The sequence below is a fragment of the Mauremys reevesii genome, linkage group 21 (assembly GCF_016161935.1).
Source record: "Mauremys reevesii isolate NIE-2019 linkage group 21, ASM1616193v1, whole genome shotgun sequence".
Classification (NCBI taxonomy): Eukaryota; Metazoa; Chordata; order Testudines; family Geoemydidae; genus Mauremys; species Mauremys reevesii.
This window is the reverse complement of record NC_052643.1, coordinates 955146-975908: the sequence shown is the minus strand read 5'-3', so window position 1 is coordinate 975908 and position 20763 is coordinate 955146. Positions and strand designations below refer to the sequence as shown.

The 20763-nt window shown below is 53.0% G+C and overlaps 1 long non-coding RNA gene across 1 annotated transcript in view; it reads left to right on the top strand.

Moving 5' to 3' along the window:
* The first annotated feature begins 12491 nt into the window (after positions 1-12491).
* Positions 12492-20763, top strand: part of LOC120387638 — a 30410-nt gene continuing 22138 nt past the window's right edge. The window contains exon 1 of the long non-coding RNA XR_005590266.1: positions 12492-12615. This is a non-coding gene — a long non-coding RNA (uncharacterized LOC120387638). The remainder of the gene's footprint in view (positions 12616-20763) is intronic.

The window sequence follows — 20763 nt, the reverse complement described above, 5'->3', positions numbered from 1 at the left end:
GTATCCTAGCGATTTCTGTCCCCCACCTCATCTCGGATGTGCCTGTAAGCTCCTCCCGCTTCCTCAAGCAGCCCAGCCAGGCCAGTGCAGAGGTCAAACTCCTGCACTTGTGCTGTGGCTCCTGCCGACCTCAGCATCCCGGCTAGCCTCAGGCCATTCAGCTGCAATCCCCACCCCTTGGCCCGGTGCCGCTCTCCCCCCCAGCATTGGCAGGTCCCTTCTCCTGCCCCTCCAGCATGTGCAGTGCTAACCCGAGGGACACTCCCAGCCCCTAGCACTGACACCCCGGACGGTCTAGGTGCCAGCAGCTCAGCTCCTGGATGGCTGAAGCGGGGCTCGTTCCTGCAGCCAGGGGCGGCTCTAGGCACCAGCGGGCCAAGCGCCCGCTTGGGGCGGCATCCTGGGGAGGGCGTCATTTGGCTCCGGTGGAGCTCCCGCCGGCATGCCTGCGGCAGGTCCACCGGAGCCCGGGACGAGCGGACCTGCCGCAGTCATGCCTGCGGCGGGTCCCGTCTTCCCGCGGTTGAGCTCCCGCAGGCATGACTGCGGCAGGTCCGCTCGTCCCGGGCTCCGGTGGATCTGCCGCAGGCATGCCAGCGGGAGCTCCACCGGAGCCAAATGACGCCCTCCCCAGGATGCCGGAGCCGCGGGAAGAGGGGACCCGCCGCGGGACTGGGGAAGGGCGGCGCAGCGCTCCGCGCTACTTGGGGCAGCCTACTTTGTAGAGCCGCCCCTGCCTGCAGCCCTTCCCATGCGGAGCTGGACTGGTCCTGACTGTGCTGCCTTCTCAGTCGTGCACTGAGCCTCCTTAGCTTTCCTCTACCACACTTCTGGGCACAGCCATTGCAGAGGCTACAATAGCTCCCATGACCTCTCCTCTCTTCACTTCTCCCCCTCAGCACCGATACCAACATACCTCCCAGTCCTGGCTCTTCCCTAACTCCCTCTGCGTCCTGTGAGATCAGGGAGCCCCGCGCCCCATGTCCCCCCAGCCCACTCCAGTCCAGATGTCTGTCTATCTCTGTGGCTGTACCTCCGCCCCAAAGCCGCTCAGCACATCCTGGATGATTAATCCAGCCCTGTGCAATCTTGCTCCCACTCCCATCCCAGACCCACACCCTGTGGGGCCGGAGAGAGCAGCCTGGCTCCCCGGGCTCTTGGAAAGTGTCTGTCCCGGGAGATAAGAGAGCCACGTGCCCCATGGTGCCAGGGAGGGGCCCCGCCTCACTGCGCTTTATCCCAAACCAAACAAGCTGGCCTGCTCTGGAGCTATAAATAGTGGCTGAGGCAGCACTGGGCTCTGGGAGGGTCTGGGAAGGGGAGTGGGGCCTGGTATCAGGCTTCCTGGCGAGCCACAGCCCTGCTGAATCTTCTGTGACTCCCATGGCAATGCTCACCACCTTCCTAAAGAGGAAGCAGCTGATGAGTGTCACTATGGGGTGCGGGAGGGGAGCAGAGAGAGTCGGGCTGGGCTGGAGGAGATGGGTGGGAAGCTGCTCTAAATCTCCTCGGGTCGGGGCATCGCTCTATTGTGAGGTCTCCCCATCAGGCCTCCAGTGGCCAGACCCATTGCTAAGGAAGCTCCCACAGCAAGCCCAGCGACTGGGAGTGGGGGGAAGGGGCAGGCCAGGGACACTGCTTAGCACAGCCCGTGTGCGTGCTGCTTAGTGCTGAGAGCAGCCAGCGGTATGGGCTGCCTTGGAGCCGCGCAATGCTCCCTTCCCTGCCCAGGCCCACAGTGAAACGGATCCAGAGTACAAAGCTGGGAAGCCCAAGAATGGAGGGAGAGGTGCCAGGCCAGAATCCTCACTCAGGAAGACCTGACCAGCCCTGGCTTGCAGCTGCCAGCCACAAACCCATCTGAACTAGAGGGGAGGGGGATGGACTTTGAAAGCAGCAGCACAGGCCTCTCCAGACTGGTGTCTCCAATCTATCTCTGCCTGCAGTCCCCCTCCCCTGCTCCCAGCTATTCAGTCACCAGCTTTGCTCCATCTGATGCTGAGTGCTGGAAATGACCTGGCCAGGGGAGAATGAGCATCAGATGGGGACAGAGGAACATGAGATCACCCCTCCTGGTGCTCCTGGGAGAAGGATCCACAAGAGAACGGCAGCCCACACCTCAATCTGAGTGCCCCCCATGCCTAAAGATGTGGCCTTGCTGCTCCAAGCCAATGAGAAATGCCAGAGGAGCTGAAAGGTTCAGTCAATGACAGGGTTAAATGGTGCTGGGAAGTCAGGAACCAATGACCCACCCCAGACTGCCAGTCAAAGGGAGCCGGGAATTCTGTTTCAAGCCATTTCTAATCTGTGTCAGAATCCAGAGAGGGCAGAGTTAGAGCAAGCAGCATTAGATAAACTCCCAGCATGGGAGACAGCGGGCAGTGGGAACCTGGCCGGGGATGCAGCAGGGAGAGCCCGTAGACCTGCTCAGCAGAGCTAGACAGACATAACAGTGCTCCTCTGCGCTGCACTGCTCAGCTGTCTCCCACGCATAAGTCCATCCGTGTTCAGCAAAACACTTAAACGTGAGCTGAACTTGACTTGTATTGAAGTCAATGGGATTGAGCATGGGCTTTGCTTAGAAGGAATGGAGTGTAACCCTTCTGCCCCTCTGAGTTGGCAGCAACAAGGGCCGGGTTCAGTACCCAGGGTTCCATTTCAATAATGCAATGCAAAACCGGCTCAAGCCTCCACCCAGTGACCTGGGACAATTACATACCGCCCCCCCGGGCACCTCTAGGAGGCAATACTTCCCCTCTCGCAAGCACAGAGGCTGAGTGTAGCAAAATCCTTTTAATAAAGGAGGGAAACAATGTGGCATCATATTGGGGAAACACCACAAACAGGATTCATAATATAAACTATGAGCAAAAGACCCACCAAGTAAGTTTTGGCAATGTCCTTTTCCCCTTGGGGTCTTAAGTCCAATCACCCCAAAGTCCAACAACCCAAAAGTCTCTGTCCCTGGTCAGTGCCGCCCCAGAGTTCAAAAGTTTATCTGCAGAGTTTTACGCGCCCCCAGCCTGGGTGGAAATGGGTGGGGGGCACACAGGGTGTTAAGGGGGCACCTTACATGGGCCGGGGCCAACTGCCCTGCCTCTCTGTGGAGTTCTGCTGCAGCCTTCACCACAAACGGCTCCACTCCACCAGCTGCACTGCTCCTCCAGCCGACCCATGAGCAGCTCCAGCCAGCCCTGCAAACCGTTCCACTCTGCTCACTGTTCCATGGGCTGCTCCAACCATGCTGCAAACTGCTATGTCCTGCCAGCTGCTTGGCGATAGAACTTCAGGCTCCCCGACTAGTTAACACAGCACTCAGCTCAGTACGTTTAGCTCTTTTAGGGTAGGTCTATACTTACCGCGCGGGTCAACACGAAGAGTTCGACTTCTCGGAGTTCGAACTATCGCGTCTAATCAAGACGCGATAGTTCGAACTCCCCACGCGCTCCGGTCGACTCCGGAACTCCACCACCGCAAACAGCAGTGGCGGAGTCAACCTTGGAGCCGTGGACTTCGATCCCGCGGCGTCTGGACAGGTGAGTAGCCCGAACTAAGGTACTTCAACTTCAGCTATGCTATTCGCGTAGCTGAAGTCGCGTACCTTAGTTCAACCCCCCACCCTAGTGTAGACCAGGCCTTAGTGATTTCAACTTGCAGTAGGGGCGCCCCAGTGCTGGTGCACCATTGGTCCAAACTGAATTCAGCTCAGCAGTCTCTAGATGGATTCATAATGGAATCATAAATTAGCTTTGCTCTTCAACAGTGGAGAGAAGAGGCAGTACAATTGGTGCTCCAGGCCCTCAAAAGGGGCCCATACCATCAGGTACACACACCCACCACCAACATCTCTCCATTCACTGGGAATTGGAACCCATGTCCCTTGTCTAGTGAGTGCTATCTAGTTGATGGTGAAGTCCTCTGTCATAAAACAGTTCCACTGGCTTTGATTCACATAATCAGGGTAACAACACTTTATTCCTCCTCCCCCAATAACAGAGATATTGAGGATCCCACAACTGTCAAAGTGACCATTTTAGGCTGCCGTCGGCTATGCTAGGCGGGGTGGGTGTGCCTATGCAAACAAGATCAGCCCCTGAAATTCTTTTCCACACTCGCCATAATTCACCACCAGGTGTTAGGGTAGAGCTCATCCTGACTCTGCTTACATCAGTAAGGAACTGGGGCCTACCTCCCTTCCATGACGCACAGTCAGTGAGGAGCTACCAAGCTGCTCAGATAAATGCTGCTTGGGAGCAGTAATGGTAGATTCTTCACCCGGATTGGACCCAGGGCAGTGAGTGCCCTTTGGCAAAAAGTTTTTTCCCATATTGTCCCCTTTTCTTTATTTCCTGACAATGCAAGAAACTCAGGGAAATTAAAATTCACTCTGAATTAAGGGAAAGGGCTATGCCCTGGCAGGCCTGAGTGAGAAACCCAACAGTGCTAGAATTGGAGCAGTTCTCCACTGTTGATGTCATCACATGGGGAATAAGTTAGCAACTTTTCCTTAACCAGGGAAGAAGGCCACAGGAGATTCAACTGTCATGTGCCACAGGCAGAGACTAGGAGGGACTGAGGGGCACCAGTGCCTAAGGCCTCTGCAGGGGCAGGGAACTGATTGAGATATACCCAGGGAGCTGCACCACTGTACTGCTTCAGTGTAGACACTACTATGCCTGGCAGAGGTTCTCCTGTCAGGGTAGGTAATCCACCCCCGTGAGAGGCAGCAGCTGGGTTGACAGAAGAATTCTTCCATTGACCTAGCACTGTCAACACCAGGCCTTACGTCAGCTTACCTACCCCGCTCTGGGATGTGCATTTTTCAAATCTCTGAATGACGTAGTTATGGTTAATTTTCTAGTGTAGACCAAGCCCCAGCTGGCAAGTGGCCATATGCTGCCAAGGGAGGTGAAAAGTCCCCAAAGTCACTGCCAATCTGCCCTGGGAGGAAATTTCCTCCTGGCCCCACATATTGGGATCAGTTAGAGCCTAAGCATGTGAGCAAGAGCCAACCAACCAAGCACCAGAGAGAGCTAGAGAGAGCATGCTGGGGGTCACCTCAGAGCCCTGGCCCACCCCGTCCAATGTCCCATCTCCAGCCATGGACGTCCCTCATTATTCAGAGGGAGATAATAAAACCTCCCCTGAATACATTGGGAGGGGGGGCATCCCTTCCTGACCCCTGCCAGTGGCTGGCTGAAACCCTGAAGCATGATGGGGTTTCTGCGATAGCAGAAGATTGGACTAGGCAGGGGTGCTGGAACTAGGGGTGCTGGGGGTGCAGCAGCACCCCTTTGCTTGAAGTAGTAATAGCAACCAAATACATGGTTTCCACTCTCAGCACCCCCACTATACAAAGCCAGGAGGTCCCTTCCAGGCCTGTGTCTTGTGTTCCTAATGCAAAAACCAAGCAGGGGAAAAAAGCCATCAGAGCAGAATGCCAAGAAAACAGCAGCTTTCAGACCATCTGTATCCACCATAAAGAACCAAAAGAGGGCAAAAGCCCCAACTTTTTTTTCCTTTTGCAGGTTGCCTTTAACAATTTTTTTATTTAAGTGTCTAATTTGGGGGTCCCAACTTTGGGCATCCTTCATTCTTGCCTTCTTTCCTCTGACTTGTCTCCAGCTGGACAATCTCTTTCTGCAATGAGGTGCCCAGAAAGGAAGCCCGAATTTCAGGCATGGCCATGCCAGGGTTGCACAGTGAGGGTCTATGATTTCCCTGTTCCAGGGTGTTTGCTTCTGCGTCTGCAGCCCCAAACGCATTGTTGTTGCCATATCACATTGCGCATCTAGAGCTACAGCCCTCCGCGTCCATGCAGATCTTTCACTCGGCTTTCCCCACTGACTACCTGAGCCTCCCTCGTCTTCAGGCTGGACTTCAACTCGCTGCATTTCTAACCCCCATCGGTCCTTCTGTCCTCTCTGCTCTCACTGGGGTTTGCAAAACCCTCCCAATCAGCATCCTCAACAGCTGGAGCTGAGTGGTTCACTCCCGCTTCCAGATCATTAGGAAGTTTACGAATAAGAGCAGACCTAAAACCAGCCCCTACTGACCCCCCTTGCCACTCTCCCAGCTCCAGAGTTTGGCGAGCATCATTAGTCTCCGGTAAGGTAATAGTCAGTCCATACAACAGTGCTGAGAGTCAGGGAATTGGAATTAGTTTTTGAGTAAGATTTCGTGAGACACTGCACCCATTGTTATCACTATTAACTCCCGGGAGGTTCCTTGTACTGTATTCCCCTTGGATGCTCATTCTGTCACATTGCGCTGGCACGACTGGTGCTTTATAAGCTCGTGCTGCTGTTGCTCCCCTCTCTCTATCACCGGCTTTATCTGTAGATATTTGCACCATTCTCTTGCTGGAATCTCAGGGGTTAGATGCATTGGACAGTGATCACCAGGATCCCTCTTCTTCCCTTTTTGAAGGTCAGCACCACGTTCAGACAGGCCTCCCCTCTGCCAGGACTGTCCCAAAGAATTGTCAGTTGTTCCATCAGCTTGGGCACAAATAGGGCCTGTGCCATGTGATTTGCACCTCTCCACCTTTCCCCAGGATCCCTTTACTGTTAAAACCCACAGGTGCCTTTACAAGGTCTTCGTTACTCGCTGCGTTCTCACCTCTGGTTAAATAGAATTGTCTGTGTCAGTCATTTCACCCTCATCCCTTCTCCTTTGGCCTCCTTCTCCTGGGGGTTTCTGATTGTTAAAGGCCTCCCTATCCCTTGGCAGCACTTGCTCAACCAGTGTGTTGGCTGCCGTCCCCTTCCCCCCCCCCCCCACCATCCTGAGTATTGCTCTTGGGTTGCCTGGTCTTTCTAGGTACAGGACAGGCTGTGTTTTGCCCTCAGCGGAGCCACGCACAAGGTCACATTAGCCGTGTCTTGCGCCTTCGGCTCTTCTTTCCCAAAGGAGCAGAAGCCTGTTGTGACTTGGGCGGAGCGGCCCTCTGGCGAGGACTGTTACTGGGGCCTGGTACATGTTACTCCCACCAGCTTTGGGCCTCAGTTTCCCCATCTAGACAAGGAGGAGAAAATTGCTCATCTCCCTGGTAAGGGAAGCACTTTGAGGTCTTTAGATGGAAAACAACCAAGGGACTCCCCTGGGGTCATGGGTGAGGTCACACCATGAGGGCCACACACCCCTCATCGGAGGGGATCCCCTGCGGCCAGGGGGATCCCATGGCTACGTGTGACGGAGACTGACATTAAAAATAACTCCAGTGCACAGAAGAGGGAGGAGCTAGTGTCTGACTCCTCAGTGCCCTGGACTCCAGCTCTGGCTCCATGGCCCCATGCGAGGAGTAGGCACCATAAATCAGGGTCTCCCCCTGCTGCGGAAAGCTGGCTGCAGCAAAATGGCAACTCAGGAAAATGCCCCTTTGCACAGCTGTTGTATCGCAGCCTCCACGGGGTGCTGAATGGGGCAGCTCACAGCTCTCGGAGCAGTTGTGTCGGGCTGCCCGCAGAGTCTGGCAGGCAACGCTGCCATTTGTTTTCTGCAGGTTTTCCCCACAACCGCGTGGCCAGGAACGTTATTAAGATTCTTTGATGGCAGCTGAGATGCTGGAGCACAATTCTGCAGCCAGCAGTGACTGGTGGCGTTGCTGGGAGAGGCACTGCTGCCACCCACCACCTCACTGCCAAGCGTTCCCCAGGATAGCCTGTGGCCAGCCCCTAGCAGGTCCCTAGCAGGTCGCCAGCTCGCTGGAGCTCAGCTGCAGCTGGTGCAGCACGACTGGGATTGCTGGCTCTCAGCTCAGACTGCTCCTGGGAGCGGGCTGCGTTCTCCGACACGGCGGCTGGAGGAGAAAGGGCGAGTCCTAACATTTTACACGAGTGTCGGGCTTCATAAGGGAGCTTTACACTGAGCCCCAGTCAGTGAGCGCCTGGGCTTCCCTGCCAGCTCTGTGCTCTCGCTCCCTCCTCAGCCCTGCTCTCGGCAGTCAGCAAAGGTGATAAATTATCAACCAAGAGCAAAGCTGCAAAGCCGGGCCAAACCACAGCCCTGCAGCGAAACTTCCCAGCGTTAACCCAACGAACTCCCCTCCAACCCGCCCCCCGGCGCTGCACAGGGAGACCGCCAGATGGATTTGCCCCGGACACATGCTCCAGTCCCAGAAGTACCTGGGCAATATTCACCCAGCCCCCAATCACAAGAGCCTTTTATCAGCAAGCAGGAGCTCCACCCAAGAAAAACCTCCTGAGGAACAAGAGTTCACTCCAGCAGGATTTACAGAAGCAACTTCCCTCCCAGCTAGAGAGCCCATGGGACACAGACCTTCCCGCACCCAGGGGGCACAGCTGGAGGGGCAGAAACCTGCCATGGCCCTCAGGGAGAAGGGCCCAAACCCCACACAGAGCGCACAGGATACCCTGGCAGAGATCTGATAGACCTGGCTGGCATGCAGTCCAGCCATCTCCTCCCCTGGGAATCCTTGTTACACTTCCCACCATTAGGTGTGCGTCCGTCCACGGCAGCGGGAAAGCCTTCGCTCTCCAGCAGCCCACTCCCGAGCCCCAGGGCGAGCACTCTGGGCCCAGTGAGCGGATCCCCCTCTCCACTACTTTCCTACAGTCATACGCATCCAGCCCAGGAGGGGAACGGATCCCATGGGAGTGAGGCTCCCAGTCAGTGACAAGGAGTGTGGGATGAAACCGGCAGCTTCTGGGCTGAGGTTTGTTTGGATGGAAATGTGCTGAATAATTGTCAATCCTGAGCTCACAGTAAAATATCGGTGATGCCAGGCTGGAATCCAGTGGGAATCACTCCCTGCTGAGCTCCAGCCTTCCCCACCCCCGCTGCAGCTGGGTGAAAGCCGAGCTCCTGCCATCTCTTCCCCCCTGGTCTGGCTCCCCCACCACCCCTGACTCTCAGGTTTGAGCAGTGGCCTTAGGCCATGTCCCTCCCTCCCCTCATCCCTGCACATTGATGCTCCTGCACGTTCCCACTGGGTCTTCCTACAGCATCTCCCTGCTATCCCCCTCCCCTCTCTCTGCCACCAATGCCCACAGCATCGCTGGCCTCCTCTCGAAATGCCCTGACCCTTGCCCCCTTTCTGCCCTTCCCTTCAGAGTGCAATTGCCCGTTAGCTGCTGGCTCCAGCCCTGCCCAGATCCCCTCTGCACCAGATGAAAGCTCCTTGCCCTTTACTCCCCACAATTGCATGGCTTCCTGCTCCCTTCCTCACCTGCCCCACTCCTGCCTTCTTAGCGCAGTCCCCTCTGCATGGCCTGGCCTTCAAATCCCTCCTCCAAAGCCACTTCCTTCACAAGGCCTAGCACGTGCACATGCACACACCCCGCCCCTCACGCACAGGGGAGCATCAGCAAAGCAAGGCCTTAGCAAGAGTTGGAGCCAGAGCCAAACAAATGAACACAAAAGCCATGGAACTACCAGGCCTCTCACGCTTTCTTCCCTACTGACCTGCCCCAGCACTGACCTGCCCTAGGACCAGGTCAGTTGTAAGATAAACTCTTCAGCCCAGGGCCCTGTTTTCTTGCACAAATCTGGAGCTGCACCAATGCATCTCCTGCCCAGTCCAAAGAGCACCAAGGCCTCTGGTCACACTCCGTGGTAGCTCCCCTGCTGAACAGGTACGGAGCAATGGAGCAGAGTGGGGAATGTCAGGGGATGCTGGAGAAGAGGCTGATGGAGTGGAATCAAACCAACCCTGGACAAACACGCTGCAATGCGACTGAGTCCAGCTTCACAGCCAGAGGAGAACATGGGCAATAATCTCAGGAGCTTCCTTGCTACCTCCAGCCCTAAACGCTGCAGAAAGCAAAGCCAAACCGTAGGGGCAGGCTCAGTCTCCCCGAGAAGTTGCAGATTCTGGATGCAGAAATCCCAGTCTTGGAGTTTCCTGTGGAGCTGGGAATCAGCAGGGATGCTGGGAGGAAACATCAGGAATTGGCATTCTGGGGATGCTCCTGCTTGGCAAGGAGCCATGGATCAGAGACCTTTCCATGGCCTGTTGGGTTTATTTAGCGGGAATATCACTGCTGCCCAATGGGCAATGCTGCCCTTGGTCCTTGCCTGGATTTCGCTGAGGCGAGGGAAGGCTGTTGCTAGGGACGGAGCTGGGCTGGGCAGTACAACACGACCACCCCTGCCCCCCAGGGCAAGCGGGGTCGCTGCCTCGGGACTCTGGTGACCATGATCTAGGCTCAGGTGGAGACACGCCCGAGCCATTCCCAGCAGCTGGCTGTTTGGTGGCCATGCGAGCGAAGGGAATCGATGGGTCCGGTGCCCAATGGGCAGGAATCAGCGTTGACTCTACCTGGGCCCCTTGTGTGCAGACTCAGCAGAGGCCAAGGACCGACTGGCCCATGGAGCCTCTGAGTCCTAGAGCTGGTCCTGCCTCGTCAGTGCTGAGACTGTGGGTGAGCGCAACTCACCCCTGTGCTGCACCCACTCCCTGGGAGAACCAGGAGATGGGGAAGGATCTGTAAGAGTCGCATGGTTGGGACAAGAGAGCTGGGGGGTCTAGCAAGGCCCTTTAGCTTCTCCAGGGGCTGGAGACTCCAGCGCAGCCTAGTCATTACCCGCAGGTGTGTCTGTGACCTTGGGGCCCTGCAGGGAGGGACGGCTGCAGGCAGAAAGGGAGTGAAGCTGGAAGAATGAAAGGCATGTTTTAAAATGAAGGGCGGGGGAGGTGGCAAAGAGATGCCTGAGCTGAGATTATTTTGGTCCTAACCTGAGCCCACGGTGATTTCCTGAATGCAGCCACCTTCCCTTCCCCAGCACCAAGCCCCGCACTGAGCCCAGTGCAAAGGAGTGGGAAAACAACCAGCCTTTTGAGAACCTTAAACCACTTTCTCCAACACCTATGAACTCTGTCAGGAACATCCCTCATCAGAGAGCTTCAAGTGCCAAGAAATTTCCCTTGCGGGCAAATCTCTCTCCTTGCTGTCGAAAGCAAAGCCGGTCAGGTTCACGTTGCTTCTTAAGGTGAATGTGCAGTGTGTTTTACCAGCTCATTGTGAAATTACAGGCTGCTCCAAAGTCAAGGAGAAGCATTTTATTGTGAGCAGAGGAATTAATCATACCTGGGGCTGTACAGATGTCAGCAAGAAACAATGCAGGATGGATTTCTCAGGAAGATTGCTTGACATGAATAGGAAGGGGTTTTCTGGTCTTTGTAGGTATGAATGAAAGATACTCAATTGCTTTCATGACCCTTGCTTTTAACCCTGTTTATATAGATATATAGATATAGATATATAGATATATAGGGAGAGAGACTTAACATAAAGATTAAAATATAGGCCTCATTAAGTTCCAGAAATGTACAAGAAGGACCCCAGGAAATTCCCCAAGCCAAGGTATCTGCTGCAAGAGTAATTCAGGTTGTTGGCACATCCTGTATATTTTGTGCACAGATTAACCAAGGTAAAGGGAATACATTAAAACGATGATCGAAAATAAGAACAGACGTTCCTCAGACCCTTTGCTTGTGCCAGCTCCTAGCTGTTGAGCATTTGATTTCTCAGCCTTCGCACTATGGCACTGCTAGGGGAAGTGTTGAGTTGTTATATTCGATTAGCTGCAACACAGCCTTTTATCAGACACTTTGTTTGTTTTCATTTGGAAGAATCTCCAAGGTGAAAGAGGCCACTCCCCTTTTCTTCTCTTCCTTTATAACATCATCTCATTGGCCTAATTAGTCCAGCCTGAAGAACAGATTCTCCTGAAATTGCTTCTAATTTGGAGATAGTGAGGGGGAAAGTCAGGAAATGCAAAAGTTAAGACTCCTATAGAAACATGGCCTTGCCCATGTTGCTCTCTCTATGCATGGTATTTTGCACATGCAGTGTACAGGAATTTGCCCACACAGTGGACGGTATTTTCTCTTTCATGTTTTCCTGTCCAATGTCTTTTTTGTTCCTTTCAGAGACACTCTGCCCAGGTGTAAGGTTCTACCAGTGCAAAGTAGGGCTGGGGCGTTAGTGTTCATGCTGTTACATGTACACCATAAGATACCAAGGAGGTGCAATGCAGCCAGATGAATGTTACTGTTGCAACCTTCAGTCTTGCACCACCTAACACGAATTTTCATGCTGTGTCCTTAATGTTGCATTGGTGTCATTGTGCCTTGTGTGACTTGTTAGTTAGAGCAGGGGGAAAACCACTTGCTGCTATGACATGGGAGGCTGAGATCTCATACATGGGATGCCACTGGCAGGAAATGGTGTTTTTCAAATACAGCTTGTATAGCTTCTCCTCCAGTAGGATTATAATATGCAAATACCCTAGAGTCAACTGTCTGGTTATTAGCAGAATTATTCATAGATTCATATATTTTAAGGTCAAAAAAGGCATCATCTAGTCCAACCTACAATGAAAGGCTCCATAACCCACAACCAATCCCCTAACAGAACCCATAACAGAGCCCAGGAGCCCTGACTCTAACCACTAGGCCCTACTCTCCTACCCAGGTTATCTCTGATGTCACAGTCCTGCCATGCCAATGTTTGCTGCTCAGACCTGGTCCTGTCACCAGCGCCAAAGGGAAGTTTTAAAACTCTCTAGACTTTCTTGTCAATATGGAGTAATTCAAAGTTCACTACTTTGCAGGAGGGGAGGAGACAGGCATCAGGCAGAAGATGACAGGTAGGTGAAAACCCAGAACATCAGGTGGAGCAGACCCAGGGCAGGAGAGCAGAAGGACAGGAGGGCTCAGGGCAGGAAGGCCTCATTCTGGAGAAAAAATCCCTCATGCATCTCAACCATCCGGGACCTTCCCAGAGACATTCTACTGCCAGGGCAGAGCACCCCAGCCCACCCACCGTCCCCCGAGTGTGCCCCTCACAGCTGTCTGTGCAGCCAGACATTGATGTCTGCTTCCTGCAGGGCTGATCTGACAGGGCCTGGCTCTCAGATCTCACCTGAGGTTTCACACACACAGGCTGCTTCTTAATCTCTGACCCGCCCAGTCGCTTTGACAGCAGCAATAGCCCGGGGCAGCTGTGCAGAGCCGGTGCAGAGAAGACATGCCCTGCCTACCTCACAACTGGTGAGACAGCGCTTTCCAGGATCCCCCAACTCCCTGCCCCCTGTCACTCTCATATGGTAATGGACAGGGTGGCAGCATGCCCACACAATCCCCCTCAGCTCAGGGTCAAGGGAGGGATCCCCTCTCACGATGCAAGGCGGGGACAGGGGCCTCCTAGCAGTCTCCAGCAGCACAGAACTGGTTACTCATCCCGTCCGTGAAGGGAGACAGCTTGGCAGGAATCCAGGATGCAGGGTGCCAGATGCTCCTCCCAAAAGCAAGTGCCAACAAGGATCTGTGTGTAGGCAGCCCCCTGCGCTGCCTGAAGGAGAGGGCAGGAAGCATGCCAGGCACCTGCACCTCTCTATGGGAACCTCTCCCCATGGCAGCAGTCTCAGGCTGGCAACTGGAGGCAGCAGGCGTTGTGGGGTGCTGGGAACCGGGGGCTCAGTGACTGGCCATAGAGAGCAAGGCAGGGTAAGAGCAAGGGAGACATTCTAACCCGCAGGAGCTTATGCTGAGGCCCAGGGCTCCCCAGCAGGAGTGACAGCCCCCCTCCTTGGGAGACATGTTCCTTGGACCCCCTGGGGGGAAGCAGGGACCCCACTAGCCAAGTTGCTGGAGCACACCTGAGTACCAGCCTGACCCTTAACCCAGGACTCTGGGAGCTGTGACCGCCAGACCCACCCCTGGCCTCCACCCGCCAGCGCCCAGGCCCGAGGAGGCTTGTATCATTTCAAAGCGGGCAATGCCAGTAACCGGAGTCGCTGCCGGGGAGGATGGGCTGCGGTGCTGGCAGCCTTTGTATCTGCGCTGGCTCTTAGCTCGAATGGCAGCGCGAACAATAGGCCGACTGCTCTCTTTGGTGCCGGCTGTCAGAGGCAGGTGTTGGGAAACCACCCTGGCAGGTCGTGATAATCAGCTCCCTGTGCAGGAGCTGGAGAGGGAAGCTGGCCTCCCGGTTCTCTGGTGTCTAATCTCAGGGAGGACAGCCCAACCCCCTGCAAGGGACCAGCCAAAGCTGTCCAGCTTCCGCACGGCAGACAATGCCCCTCGCGCTCCCTGAGAGAAAGGGCTGAACGGAGCCAGCCCACCCCACAGGCCTCTCACACAATCAGGGCATGTGAATGAGGCAGGTGGAGCAAGGGCTGAGAGAATGAGCTGCCAACACCCTTCTTGCCTGGTCTGGCCTGGCCTTGCTCGCCTGCTTCCCAAGGCAACCCCTAGTTCTGCACCCACCGGGAAGGCACAGCCAGGCCTGACTTCCCCAGGAGGGCAGGGCAGAAAGGGGAAGGAAGGGGAAGCTCCCATGCCTCCAGGAATGTCTGGGATCCCTACTGTCTGTGCTGAGATCTCTCCATAGCCCCGTTCTCACTAGGGTTCCCCTCGCAGAGGCCTAACCAGTAAGCGAGGGGGTTGGACATTGTCACATCTGCTGAATAATATGTGGCACTGGGCAGCCATGTGCCGAGCCCCATCCCATGGGGAAGGGAAGATTCAGATCTCTGTGCTGACAATTCTCCACTTCATCCCAGACTTCCTGTGTGACGTAGACAAGTCACAAAGGGCTCCTCCACACAGCTGAACCCGGGTTAGCAGATTCAGACTTGTGGGGCCCACATTGCAGCACTCAAACTAGCTGTGGAGACATTGTGGCTCAGGTTCTGCAGCCTAGGCGCAAGGAGGGGCTTCAGAGAGCCCAAACAGGTGCCAGTAGCAGCACCAGCTGCTGATGCCAATATCATCTGATGCTCAGATATGACCGGAAAGCAATCATCTCACTTCTGCTTGTGATGGTTTAGCTCCAGCTCCACAGTCAGACAGTCAGGACCACCAACCCTTTTAAGCAGAGCCAAATGCCCCAGGGGCTCTGAGAATCCAGAGACAGCACCACGGTGTTGGCTGTGTTGGAATCGCAAGCTATCACGATAAGAAGGGGGGATGTTTCCTTCCCTGGTCCTGCTTACAGGCTAGGAGGCTCTGGAGCAAAGTGTGTGAACAGAGTCAGTCTGGAAAGACCCAGCTTCTGGCAAGGTGAAGTGAGTGGTGTTTTGGGGCCTTAGGGAGCAGCCTGGTTTCTATCTCTCTGTTTTGGGGTTCTTGTGTGTTATCGTTCTGAATTCTAAGATATAGTCATGTTATGTGGCAGGCTTCCATGCAATGTTTTTAGCTAATTTTCCTGTGTGTATGCTGTGAACATAACAAAAGTGATGCCAGGAAAGGGTTAAACAAGCTTAAGAGCCCCTCTCTAAGGGGTTTGTGCTGCTGTCACTAGATCAATTTAAAATCCATCTAGCTAACCCAGGGCAACTTTCCTCTGATAGAGCAGGCTTGGAAATGAGAAGGAGAAACAGGTCCTCAACCAACCTCTCTCCTCAGCTCCTGGGGATGACAAAGCCCATTACAGGGCAGGGAAGGAGGAGCCTTTGATGCAATGAAAGGGGAGGCCTCTGAAAGGAGGCCTGGATCATGCCCCCAGACTTGAGAGCAGTTCAGCTCCAGTGTGGAGATTGAACTCATGCACATCTCTCTGGGCTTCGTAACCAAGGGAGGGGGGAGCAGAGAGATGGGCTCAGGGAGGGCACTGACAGGGAGGACAGGGAGTGGTTCTGAGGAGGGCAGGAAGGACTGAGTGGGGTCTGGCCTCCCGCCTCCTCAGTGCCAATGCGCTCAGACAGAGAAGACGGCTTTGGCCTTAGTCCATGGGTGTAAAAAGTTTCATGTCTTTATTTATGGGATGCCAGCATTAGCTGAAACTGACCATAAAACGCACACTGCCTTTGCCAAAAGGGACCTGGCAAACACCCTGCCCCCCACCCGGACCGCTGAGAACACAGAATTTGTTCAGTTACAAATGTATGATTTGCAAATTGCATAAAACCTGGGAGAGATGTGGTGGTTGCAGACACACTCTCCAGAGCATTTGACAAAAGTGCAGTGGAGTAAAGTCCACAGCTAGATTTTGCACGTCAATTTGATTTAAAAAAGCTGCCTAGTCTCAGACCAAATGTGGACTGTGATTGCTGGGGATACTGCTCGGGAAGAGACCCTGCAGAACGTAATTAATGCTGTTATCACAGTGCAGCTGGGACACCATGTGCCCAGCCCCTATTATCAAGTTAAGGGGGGAGTGCTCAGTACTAGTCAGGATTTTGTTTAAAGGAACCAGGAAGGTGATCCATATGGTGCTACAGAATAACTCTTTAACAAGCATAGAAGATGCTAATTTAGAGACTGAAAAATCTAAGGGAAGGGCAAGAGATGTTTTATACTGGCCTCAACTGAACAGCAGCACTGAGGCAGTTGTTAAGGCATGTGGCCAAAAATACAGATCTTTCAGACCCTCCGGTCATGTAGCAGATCAAGCTGGTAATTTCTCCCCAGGAAGGTTCTTATATTTTGTAATCAAGTCATCTCTTAACCTTCTTTTCGTTTGGCTAAACAGATTGAGCTAGTAAAGTCACTCACTGTAAGGCATTTTCTCCAGCACTTGAATAATGGTTGTGGCTCTTTTCTGCACCCTCTCCAGTTTTTCCACATCCTTTAAGAACCGTGGATCCCAGGACTGGATGCAGCATTCTAGTATCAGTCTGACTAATGCCTTGGGTGCCGTGCACTAGCTGAAATGAATCCTGAACGACTGAGTGCAGTCTGGGCAGGATCCGAGCCAGGTGCACATCAAAAATATTAGACGCATGAGATGATTTTGTAAATTGCAGATTTTGTAAATGTAGATGCGAACAGCACCCACCACTCCCATGCGGCCCAGCAAATTTCAAGACAATCCACATCAGCCTGTGGATTATAGAGAACTTAGACTAGTCCTACTTTAAGCAGAAAGCAACACTCCACCTTAAGTGTAACAGAGCTGCCGCTCCACTATTCTGTGCATGTGTGTGCACCCCCGTGTGTGTGTCGATGTATATGTGTATCTCTGTGTATCTCTGTGCATGGCATCAGCCAAATGCCCCCCAAACCTCCCCCCTTGTAGGAATGGTGAATGTTCCCCTTTAACATATTTATTTCATTTGAGTCTATGCACAAGTGAGGGGTCTGTCTTTTTTCTGACAATGACCAAAAAGTGTATCCATCTGTTGGTTCTTCTACTGGCCCTATGATTCCCAGAGCAATGATCCTATACAGCTCCTCTTTAGCCTCTGCCTTAGGGACAGGGGGACTTTCCTAGGGACATAAATTGTGGGGTGGTTGGACTCATTCAGCTCTATCTTCTACTCTGTTGAGAGCTTTCCTTATCTCCTAGAAGATGTCCTCAAACTCTTCCTCAATAGCTTTGGTCTCCTGCCTCTCTAATGTGTGCACTCTCTTGAGGACACCAAGGGCTTGACACACTTCTAACCCAATCATGGGTGCTCTTTTCCCTGGTATATTACAAATTGTATCTTTTCCAAGCTGTTAATTAGCCATACATAATGGGGATAAACTCAGCACTCTAAGCCCTGAGTTTCACCTGTTTACCTTTTACTACCTGTGGCTTTTCCTTTAGGGTTACTAACAGTGTTTTTGGCAACACATTGGCTTGTGCACCAGCGACCAACTTAAAATTAATAAATGTCCCATTTGCTTTCAAGGTGACAACCCACTCATCTTCTGCTGCAACGCTGTCCGTTGCTCTGACAGAGACTTCATTTCACCAGGGGTGCTCTGGCGGCCTCTTTGTCCAGACTGTGCACGCTGTGCCTCGGCTTCTAGATTCTTGCAAAGTGATGTCATCCACTGCATTTCTTGCATCTTTTCCCACATGCTGGGCAGTGTGTTGGCCTGTGCTGGTTGTCACAGTGTGTGCGATGTTTTTGCTGAATTCCAACACTGAGCTCAGCATGCCTTTCTGCCTCAAGTCTTTTCTGATGATATTCTGGATTCTCTAGCACTGTCCACCCTCCTTAAGTTTTACTCTGGACTGGGTGACTTCCTTTGCTTGGCAGATTCTGTTTGTTTGGTCAAGGGTGAATTCTGGGTCTTTCAGTCATTGCTGTCTGAGTTGTTTGTTCCAGACCCCAATCCTAATCTGGTCCCTTATTGGAGACTCAGGTCATGTTTACCCCTTGGATGCTCCAGTGGTGATGCTCCCAACAGTATTTCCATCACTGTAGGTAATTTAGGCTCAGACTTAGCATCTCCTGTGGCTGGTGGCAATGAGGCTGCCTGTTCCCCCCACAAGCTTGCTGTGCAGAGCAAGACTCCATCATACATTGTCTCCATGACGGCAGCACCCTCTTCCATTGTCTTGCTTTGTCCTCCATGACTTCTGTTCCAGTTCAATCTAAGATATACCTTGTGACATGCATCCGACGAAGTAGGTATTCACTCACAAAAGCTCATGCTGCAAAACGTCTGTTAGTCTATAAGGTGCCACAGGATTCTTTGCTGCTTTTACAGATCCAGACTAACACGGCTACCCCTCTGATACTTGTGTTTCTGTCACTGGAGAGCCTGGTGATATGGCCAAACTACCACAAATGTCTCTATTTAATTACTGAGTCTACAATCTGCTGACCCATGCAGGACAGCACTTCCACGTTGGTTACACAATTGTTACCTGCTCAAAATTCTCTGTCACTTGCACACTCTAGGGCACCAACCTCTACCTAGTTCCCAGGGCTCAAGGTGTAATGCGGTTAATTTAGGCACTCCCATCTTTTCCCAGTTCCTAGGGCTCCAGGCAAAAGGCACCTAACTTTACCCCTCCATAGGCTCCAGGCTCTACTTTGGACTCTGAGCTCTACTCCTCCGGGCTCCAGGTAAACACTCATTCCCTGTGGACTCCGGACTTCATCTTTTGCGGGTTTACAGGGTCTTATACACAGTAATATCCTACTTAACCTCTATTCATTAACAATCACCAAAACAGAATGCACACACTACGCATACAGTGCTCACCACTCCCAGTAAGACAGATGAACTTTTCTTGATGGCCAGTGAGGATCAGGTTATCTGGGAGACTCCAGTTTCTGCACGGTGTCATTGGCATAGTATTGAGGTCTGGCAGCTCTGCTCTTGGGACTGTGCCCTGGAGTTGATTCCCAAATAACTTCCTTTTGGACCCCAGTTTAGATAGTGAAACTTGAGTCCTGCCTAGCTCTACCTTAACCAATCATTTTACTCAAATTTTACTAACCGATCCTAACATATTGTAACAAAATTCTCTAACCAATCCTACCCCACCACCTTAATTAATTTACACCTGCAAAATTAATTATGTAACAGACAGAAACATCAAAGAACCAGACAGCGACCATACAGCCAAACAATAGAGAAGTGGAGACCATAAAGATAAACTAATAAGAAATGAGGATTTCACAACCACAGCTATTGAGAAGTGGTTTCTTGCCAGACAGATGCTGTCAAACTAAGTTTTCTTTAACCATCTTAAGATCTGTTTCTTTATCTGGTGATGGTGGGTGCTATTAGGACAGGGTCTCCGGCTTTAGCAAGTGCGGGGCCCGATTCCTGGGGGCAGGGCTTGTACTCACCGGGCGGCACTCCCAGTCTTCGGCAGCACTTCCGATTGCCGGCCGGGGGAGGGGGGCCGAGGGGCTTGCCGTGCTCCAGCCGAGGTCACGGGGCCGCCGCACTCCAGCCGGAGCTCCAGCCGGGGTCGCAGGGCCACGGGGCTTGCCGCACGATGGCCGGGGTCGCGGGGCCGCGGGGCTGCCGCGCTCCGGCCGGAGCTCCAGCCGAGAGAGCAGGGCCATGGGGCTTGCCACACTCTGGCCGGCGCTTTGGCCAGGGAGCGGGGCCGCCGAAGACCCCGGAGCGGACCGCCGCCGGGGTGAGTAAAAAAAATTTAAAAGGCACCTAAGGCGCGGGGCCGTCTTAGGCGCAGGGCCCGATTCTGGGGAATCGGGCGAACTGGCCTAAAGCCGGCCCTGCTTCTTCTCAGCCCGATATGACATCGTTTTAATGTGAGGCTGTGACTTCCCGCTTCTTAGCTCATGGCGGCTGCTCTCCTAATATGGTGGCAGACAAAGGCCTTGGGCTTTACAATATGGCTACAGGAAAAGGCCTGATCCTTACACAATCTCTCCAAAGAATTCCCAAGAGTCTTCTTCAACAACAGGGGTGGGATGCAGTCAGCGTCCTGTCAACAGTGGGTGTTCTTCTAAAAGCTCTGCTCTAGGAATTATTTTGGGGCAGTTCTCTGGCCTGTGTTACACAGGAGGTCAGACTGGATTATTACATTATAGACAAATCCCTGACTGGGATGATTTAGTTGGGTTTGGTCCTGCTTTGAGCAGGGGGTTGAACTAGATACCTCCTGAGGTCTCTCCCAACCCTGATAGTCAATGTTTCTATGATACATTGGTCCCTTCTGGCCTTGGAATCTATGAATCTATGTGCAATTCCACCATCTGCCACACTTCTGAGACTGACCATGAAGAATGTTTTGTTGAACTCTGTGGCCTGTGCAGTCTCTGCCGCAAGGATACACTATTTCCACACTGTGAAAGACATAAAGTGACATGTATCAGAGGGGTAGCCGTGTTAGTCTGGTTCTGTAGAAGGATGAAGAAGTGGGATAAAGTGACATGGAGATCACATGATGACTTCACACAAAAACAGCTTGATCATGTTGCCAGTAGTTGGTGCTGGATAAGATCACTCTTGGATGCCAGGGTGTATGCAAATGCTGATGTTAGAAGTGTTATTAGTTATTCTTGTTAGCTATTAGGATAATCAAAATAAAACTAAAGAAGATAGCACCATGCAAGGCAGAGGGTTAAGGTAGTAGATCCAGCAATGAAGGT